The sequence below is a fragment of the Belonocnema kinseyi genome, chromosome 3, assembly GCF_010883055.1.
Source record: "Belonocnema kinseyi isolate 2016_QV_RU_SX_M_011 chromosome 3, B_treatae_v1, whole genome shotgun sequence".
NCBI classification, from domain to species: Eukaryota; Metazoa; Arthropoda; class Insecta; order Hymenoptera; family Cynipidae; genus Belonocnema; species Belonocnema kinseyi.
The window spans coordinates 130,846,663-130,856,136 of record NC_046659.1 but is presented as its reverse complement, the minus strand read 5'-3'; the positions used below and the strand labels follow the sequence as shown (position 1 = coordinate 130,856,136).

Here is a 9,474-nt window from a genome sequence, read left to right as displayed (position 1 = left end):
CTTCGACAAAAGTCGCTTTTTTACAATGTAAGTGAGAACTTCACTCAGAATTTTTTTAACTTACTGATTTCTCTCTTGTTTTTTTCTTTGGTACGGTTTCTGAATCAAGCCAAGTAAAATATGAGAATAAGTTCCTCTTCATGCTGTAGCCTAGATGTAAAACTCGAAAAAAAATTTTTTCACTGATTCCAATCGCAAAATTGCTCGATCACTATTCATGACAATGCCAGCAGGCAGGTTTACCGACGAAAACGGGAAATGCGAAAAAAATTTAAAGTGCTGATATTGGATCGTCGTTGGCACGCTATTTTGAATGTAAAATATGTGGAATTTTGAAATTACATATTTACATGATTGTTGTCAGCATACGTTCGTGTCCGCACCCCAGTTTTGTAAGTTTTAAAATCATATACCAACCTACACTGTTAAAAATGTTTGGAGTTCTACAACACATTTAACAGAATTCTACAATAATGGCGTAAGGTAAAATTGCAATACATGTATTGTATGCCTTGTAAATCGTGAAGTTATCGTCCAACATTCCAATATATGTATTAGAGCGTTTGTAAAACGAAAATTGAGCTGCCGGATCGAAGAAGGTATCAAAGTATTATGCACAAATAAATAATAATAATACGCTCTATTACAGCAAGCATGAAAAACAAATTTTATTTTTCGATCTTTCACTTTTTTCAATTCCGTGTAACCGCTATTAACTTAAGACGTTAATAATTTCGTAATTATCAATTCGATTGGGCTAAAATTTTCCATAAAACTTCTTTGTACTAGTTGTCAACATGTTTATGATGAAAGTTTTTTGTTTTTAAAAATTCGCTCGATAAACGAAACGTTGGAAGTTAGAGAAGTCCGAAACTGAGCACGAGTTGAAGCGAAAAGCGAATCAAAATTAGTTTTTACAAAAAGGGCAGTATTTTGGCTTTAATTAGAAAACTAAAAAAGCTACAACTTTTTGCGTGAAGGGCGGGATGCGCAATGAAATTTTAAACCTAGATATAGTCTTTGAAAATTTATATTTAAAAATATTTCTGAAAGCCTCCAGGGGTCTTCCCACTTCCAGTGAAATAAATTTATGTGCCCTTCTTCGATCCGGCAGCTTAATTGTGCACATGGAATTCAAGGAATTCACGAAGCTTACCGAATTCAAGCAATTCGCGGAATTCAAGATAATCAAGGAAATCGAGAAATTCATGAAATTTACGAAATTCACGTGTTACATTCCAAAAGTTTACAATTACATTGTAAGGCCTTGAAATAGGCACAATCTACATTATCCCATGTAACCGCACCAATTATAAACGAGCGCGATTACCGGTCCCCACCGAGTTCGAATCTAAGTATGGTAACTGGGCTACTGTCGATAAGATAAATAAACAAAAGATACCGAAATGGTTGCTATGCTGAGACAATAACTCAAGAGAATACCGATAACTTAACATTCGCTCAGTCAATGAGAGGATATAATTTCAGATTTAGCCACTATAAAATAATTACAATAATAACTATTATCATACGAATGTATTCATAATCTTAATGAATTACACAACAGCCAATTCAAAGATAAATTCAAATATATGGTTTACGAGTACAAACGTGGGATTAACGTAAATTAATCAATTAAAGATGCATGTTCAACCATCAGCTACCTGAAAAGGTACGAGGGCTGTTTGATAAGTCAGTAACTTTTTGAATAAGAGATTTTTTTCGGCAAATAAGGCTTTTATTTCATCAACGCCATCGATGAATAGACTCTTGTCAAATCTTTAGCTAGCTGGGTCATTTAGATTGTATTTGACAGCCATTAAAAGCACATAACCTCTTGCATTTTAACGAAAATGGAAAAAAGTTAATTTTGTGCCCTGATTAGGCATTATTTTTACGTAAAAAACCATTACTGAAACGAAGGAAAGGCTTGATGAATACTATGGGAACTCTGCACCATTAATTTTAATGGTTAAAAAGTGGTTTGCTGAATTCCGTTGTGGTCGTACCAGCACAAGTGACGCCGTACGTTCAGGCCACACAAAGGAGGTCATCACGCCAGAAATCATCGATAAATCCATGGAATGAAATTGGACGATAGGAGAGTGAAAGTGCGTGAGGTGGCTTACTCTGTAGGCATCTCAACTGAGGGGCTACATCACATTTTATTTGAATATTTGGACATGAAAAAAATATCCGCGAGATGTGTGTCGCGATTGCTCACACTCGACCATAAGCGCAACTCTGTGACTACTTCAAAGGAGTGTTTAACGATGTTCAACCTTAATCCGAACGAGTTTTTGCGCCGTCTCGTAACCGTGGACGAAACTTTGATTCATCACAACACACCAGAGACCAAAGAACAATCGAAACAGTGGGCTTCTTCGTGTGAACTTGCACCAAAGAAGGCCAAGGTGGGTCTATCGGCCAACAAGGTCATGGCCAAAGTTTTTTGGGAAGCACGCGGTATCATTCACATCGATTACCTTTAGAAGGGTAAACCAATCAACAAGCAATATTATTCCGAGATTTTGGACAGTTTCGATACTGATTTGCAGAAAAAACGACCGCATTTCTCGAAGAAAAAAGTGCTGTTCCATCAGGACAATGCACAGGTGCATACGTGTGTAGTTGCGATGGCAAAAATCCATAAATTGGGCTACGAATTGCTACCTCATCTAGCATATTCTCCAGATTTAGCCCCCTGTGACTATTTCCTGTTTCCAAACCTAAAGAAATGGCTGGGCGGTAAGAGATTTGGGTCTAATAAAGAAGTCATCGCCGAAACAAACGCCTATTATAAGGGCCTTGAGAGAACCTATTATTTCAAAGGAATAAAAAAGTTGGAAACACGCTGGACTAAGTGTATCGAACTAAAAGGAGATTGTGTTGAGAAATAGAATGCTTTTTGCCGAAAAAAATCTTTTATTGAAAAATTTACTGATTTATCAAACAGTCCTCGTACAACAAGTGAAAGAACATGCAGGTGGTCAGACGACGCAGTAATCAAAAGCGCCGGACTAAATGTGTGAAGTACCAATAAGTAGCATATAGAATTCATAATTATGAAAGAACGAGCGCCAATAGTCGCAATTGCAGACCGCGACTGCTGATGATAGTCTGAGTTACTCGCACAAATTATTTGAAACTCAATAAGGAGAGTCGAACATAAAAATAACGTCTCGCTAAAATAGAAAACAGACAAGTGATTGCCAGAAGTCTTGGCAGACAAGATATAAATATTCTTAACTCGAGTAACTTGAAAACCACTGGATATTAAACATTTAAAAACTACATTTTAACAGTACGTGACTTGTGACAGATTTGTAACAGTACGTGAATCTTTAAAGAAGCTTTTTCTATATAAACCCCAGACATGGCTCTGTTAACGTATTCACTGTTCAAGCAATTATGCTGTCAACTCGAGCCACGAATTGCGAACTGCTTTGACTAAGTCGTGCACTTTTATTTCTCCGAAAAATAGCTAAAGTGCCATGGAGCTTCAAGCTAAATCCCCCTCGGCTGAGATTTTAGGTCGTTGTAAAGTATTTTCTGGATGTTGTCCGCTAGTTAACGGTCGGGAAAAGACTCATCCTTGAACTTATTCAACAAAAAAATTCACACAAACATCTGGTCTCTATCTTGCTCACTCTTTTCCGAACTACCCTCGCCTTTTGCTCGGGACGTGACACATGGTATATGCCTATTTTATGGAACGCATGTAATTCACAGAATAAGCTTTTTTAAGGAATTCACGGAATCAAAGAAATTAACGGAATTCGCAGAATTCATAAAATAAATGCATTCTCGGAATTCATTTAAGACCCGGAATTCATGGAAATAATTGGATTCGTGGAATTCATGGAATTCAATAAATTAAAGGAATTCTTAGTATTCATTGAATTAAAGGAATTTCGGGAATTTATGGAATTCGATTAACTGAATGGATACACTGAAATCAAAGAATTCACGGAATTCATGCAATTCGCGGAATTCACGGAATTTAAGAAATTAACGGAATTCGCAGAATTCATAATAATAAAACAATTCTCGGAGTTCATGTAACACCCAGAATTTAAATAATCGATGCAATTCGCAGAATATCAGGGATTCAAGGAATTCGTGGAACGCAATCAATTCCATACATTTCTTGAATTGCGTGATTTCATTGAATTTCACTAAATCATTGAATTTTATAAATTCCTTTAATTTCGTGAATTCCATTAATTTCACTATTCAGTTGAATCTCACAAATTAGTTAAATTATGTTTAGTTTAATAAATTCCGTGAACTCCATGCATTTCATGAATTCCTTGAAATCAATGAATCCCGTTATTTCCATAAGTTCCATGTACTCCATGAATTCCACGAATTTCGTGAATTTCTTGATTTCTGTAAATTTTCTTGATATCATGAATTCATTTAAGTCATAAATTGCGTGACTTCTGTTAATTCAATGAGCTGCGTGAATTCTGTAAATTGGACGAATTTCGTGAATTCAGGGCGTTTATGAATTCCGTGAATTCCTTAAATTCATTAAATTCTGTGAATTCCACGAATAACATTAATTTCATGAATTCCTTGAATTTCATAAATACGCGCGTTATACAATATACGTTAACAAAAGTTTTGCCTCCGTCAGAAAATGTCTTTTTTTCATAAACAAGTGTTCTCATAAATTATTTACATTTGTTGTGGTTGTAATTGTTCGCTTCAACAGGTGTCGATATATCCAGCTAAATTATTGAATTTCTTGCAAATTACATGTCATTGTGAAACTGCATATTTTTATAATTTTTTCTTCATTTTCCAATGAAGTAGAATAGGCGAAGGTAAAAAAGGAGATCGCGGAGAAGGCGAGCACCGACTTTGTCATAATTTATCATAGATTTCCACAAAATCCAACCAATTATTACAAATTTCGTAAATTTTTGTGAATTTTTGAAATGTATAGATATATATATTTTCTCTGAATAGCGTTTTTTTGGTTTTTTCTTTAAACGGAAAGAGATACGGCATATCGTTGAGATAAAAAATGCTAACTCATCTGTCAATTAATTGATTTTTTTCTTATTTCAAAAATTAGTATGAACTTACGCATGTGTTCTCTTTGCATTGGCGGCCGTGCTAAATTTTTGTCGAGTCGTGGTCGTGGCGAATGTTGATCTGTAAAATGTAATAGAGAAATTTTTATTCAAAAATTTTCTAAGCGAATCTAAAATATTTGTATTATTCGAAACTAAAGATAGCTTAGATTTAATCCTATATTCATTTGATATTAACCAGAGTACATCGGATTAGCACAGTACATACAAGAGATATTTTTTATCTAAAGTTTGATAAAAACGTTTCAAATAAATGAGAACGGCAATTATCCACCGACGAATAATTTTTAATTGCATCGTGATGAAAATTATCTGCTGCCGGATAAGTGTAGTTTTCAAATGTTTTGCAGTGTTTTTATTCAACTTCAGATAAATAGTATCTGTGGAGCTTAATTTGAGAGTATTATCTCATTTTGACATTGTATAATGCATTGACGTAGCTGGAAGTATTTGATCCACCATTCTGATTGAATTACTTTTTATTTTTAAATTAAAGTCGATGACACAAAAAATCCCCTTATATCAGGTTTTATATAGATGCGACATAAATAGATTTCTTGCCACTCTTATTGGATTCTGTCCCACTGTGTGGCTTTTAGAAAAGCTACAGTTAGGTGTTCTGGCTTGAACGACACGCCACGATGGATACGGTATTTTCTTAAAGATTATTTTCCAGTGACTTTTAAATATACGCAGAATATCCGCCTATGACAAATTTTGGACAGGTTTAATCGAATGCATAAATAATTTGACTGGCTGAAATATTTTTATGCCGCTTGGGTTTTGAGAGAAAACAACAAGTTCAGCTTTGTTAGCGTTTAATTAAATTTTCCACTTGCAATAGAATTGTTCAAGGAGATTGAGATGTATTTGGACTTGTTTAGCTGCTACTATAGCATTGCCTCAATGACAATACATAGCCGTGTCGTCTGGAAAAAGCGATATTTTTGTTTTTTGAAATTCAGGTATGTCATTAAATTAGATATTAAAGAGCTAAGGGTCTAGCACTGAGCAATTTTATGCCTGCTAGGCATAGGTCCACCTATTCTATCAACAAAATCTCTATTTTGAAAATACGAGTATATAAGTTTAAAAAAAATAGGTGGATAATTGTATTTAATCATTTTATAGACTAGTCCGCATACAGAAACTTGGTCAAAAGCCTTTTCGACATCTAACAGTAACATTACCGGTATCTTATTCTCATTACAGATTAAGAATGATCTTTTGGTTGATTCACTTAGTGTTCGCAAAAGGCTAATATGCCTGTAACTTCTTAGCTCTATACTATGTTTACTAGGATTATATATTGGAAAGACATCACTAGTTTGCTAGTGACTTGGAAAGTATGACAACTTGATAGATGCATTTATTATATACGTTAGTTGAACGGCAGCTTTTTTCGTAAAATGTTTTAATACAATATTCTGAATATTATCCAATCCTGGAGCTTCTTTAGGAGGCAGCTCCTAGATTTGTCTTTTTATTTCCCGTAAATTAGTGTAGTAGTTAGTATAGTCTTGTGGCAGTTCAATATGTACAAAGTTATAAGCAGTTTGTATAATTTCTCTTTAATCATTAGTGAGATTTGTTAAGTCTCCGTTGTTTACATTTTAATATTGAGTTGCCATCACATTAGCTTTTTCTACAGGTAAAAACGCTTCCTCGTAATTTTTTTGCAAAGTCATAATTGGCTGATAGTTGTTTTGAATTTATATTATTCTTCATAATGAGTTGGCATTCTTTACGAGTTCTCCTTTTTTCATGAATATCATTCAGCATTTGTAGAGGTAACTCATCTGTAGTGTCTTCTAGAAAGTTTTTCGAAACTGTTCGATTTATAGCATTTCGCAAAATATTAGTAAATCGCTGTACTTCTTTTTCCAAGTCTACTGAGTTTTTAATCTTTGGAGTAATTATTATATTTGTATTAAGTAAGCTGTGAAACTCTAACCAGTAACTCTTGTCATATTTGAGAATTGTCCTATGTTTAATTATTTTGTATTGATCACCTAGCCTAATTTATATCGGTACGTGATCTGAGTTTAGCTCCATGTAGAATAACTTTATCTTCTACTTTTATTAGTTTGTCTTTCTTTGGTCGTAAATATATTCTAGAGATATTTTAGCACGCGTTTTAACTTCCTCGAATGATGTATTGTTTTTGATAAACATAGCAACGCTACCTGCACTATTATATTTTTCTTTTCCTATACAAGAATAGTTTCTAATTTTTAGTTTATACTCTTTTGTACATTTTGTTCCATTGACCATTAGAATATCAATAATGAAGCGATCAATAAGATGAATCAACTTACCTATTTTTTCTTAATACTTTTTGCATTCCAACTGCAAATATTTAATTTGTCCATGTTGATTCTAATTTTACAGAGCGATTAATGGAATATTACAGATTTGTTTGATTTTTCTCATCACTCTTATTAGCAAAGCTTAGTCACTAAGATCAATTTGAATTCCATTGTTGGATTCTAAGTTAGACGAATCATATATGTTATAACATTTATTAGTGTGAGCTGGAATGGGTTGATAGTAGTTTGCTGTTTCTGAAGGAGAGATGTATTGATTTACAGCCTTCATATTATTGTTGAACGTAGACCCAATCGTTGTAATGTTGCTTCGTTATGTTGCAAAATCTCGAATATTTTTAAAGTTATAAAGCTGCGGCTGTTTTGCAAAGTCGATGTTGGTTTTTATCCACTTTGTCTTTCTTTGTCGTTGTTTTTATATCCAGGTTATTTGCTTTTGATACACCTCATAGTTTAATGAATTTGCAGGATGAGCTTTTCCACAATTTACGCACTTATTAGGTAAATCCTTTGGATTTACTTAGAAATATTTAAAGACTTGGCAGTCTTTTGTCAGATGATCTCCAGCACATTTCAGGCAAGCTGGTTTTGCAAAGCAGTTAAAAGTTGTATGACCCCATTCTTGGAATCGATAACATTGTGATATTTTATCATTGTCAATATAGTGTTCCCAGTATACTTTAGTGCAGTCTAAAAAAGGAACTTTTCGCGTGAGTTCATTTAATTTAGTAGAGGCTGGAAATGTGACCGTAAATAATGGTCTAGTTGTATTTTGCATTTTATTTATATAGAATGTACGAAAGTCAAGTTGCTTTTACTTCTTCAGAATTTCAGCTGTGTCTGATTTTCAAGCAGACCTTTTATCACAAAAGGTGTTCTTTGCTCACCTTTTTTAGTACAAGTGTGGAAAGACAGGTTTTGCTGTTCCCATATATCTTTGAGAACTTGATAATCAGAATCTGTTGTTCTGAACACTTCCGTAGAGCTTTCAGGATTATTTATGAAAAACTTGTCCTTCCCTATATCTTTACCTTTGTGGACAACTTCCTTAGGTTTAGAGATGGCGCCAGGGGCCACTAGTAGCACTATTTTTTAAAATAGATTTAGCTGTATTCTTAACTTGATTATTTCCATTTTGACAAAACCCAAGACGACTCTCTCGCTTCCAGTTCTACCTCCCCCCTCTCCCAACCCTCTCTTATTTAATGAAGCTTTTGGTGGGACTGACGTTAAAACTACAATCTCCACCATATGACGATTTGATACTTAACTTTGACATGATTTCAACTCAGAAAATAAACTTATTGCATAAAGGTTTTAGTTGGGCGTATAATCTAAACAACGAATAATAAAAACTACAAAATAGCCTCGGAAAGGACTGGAACTCTTAATGACAAAAGGCATGCACACATATAATCTAAGGGTCATGTTTCAGGCGACGAATGGAGGCTGGGTGTTTGGAATGCTAGGGGAGTAAATGATCTCTAGGTAAAAGAATTGCATGAAACTATGGACGTGAAGAAAGTAGATATTTTATGTGTGTCTGAAACAAAGAAAAAGGGATGCGAAACCACATACATAAAAAACGGCGTGTTGAAAGGCGGATTTGAAATATGATCAGGAGTAGACTGTGAATCACATGGTAAACAAGGAGTAGGTCTGATTTTGAATGAAAGAGCAAAGCAGCATCTCGGAGACCATGGTTTTGTGTCTCCCAGACTGATGTGGGCTAGAATGAAAGTAGAAATCAGAAGACTATTTATCATAGCATGCTACGCGCTGGTTGATAGTGATCCTAGATAAGTAAAAGACGCTTTCTGGGACACTTTAAATGACACATTAAACATTTGCGAACATGGAAAAGAATAATTCTACTAGAAGACATGAACAGTTAGAAAGGGGGTAGGAAGGGGTCTGTTTGTTACAAATACTTAGTTTAGGCATAAAATGATCCCCATGTACACCTGATCTAAAGTAAATAGCCGCAGTATAATTGACTTTTTTGTTGCGGATGAAAGACTAAGAGAGTTAGTCAAAGATAC

At 34.4% G+C, this 9,474-nt stretch overlaps 1 pseudogene; it reads left to right on the top strand.

Moving 5' to 3' along the window:
* Positions 1-1,908: 1,908 nt before the first annotated feature.
* LOC117170026 lies at positions 1,909-2,492 on the top strand (annotated as a pseudogene).
* Positions 2,493-9,474: the final 6,982 nt, after the last annotated feature.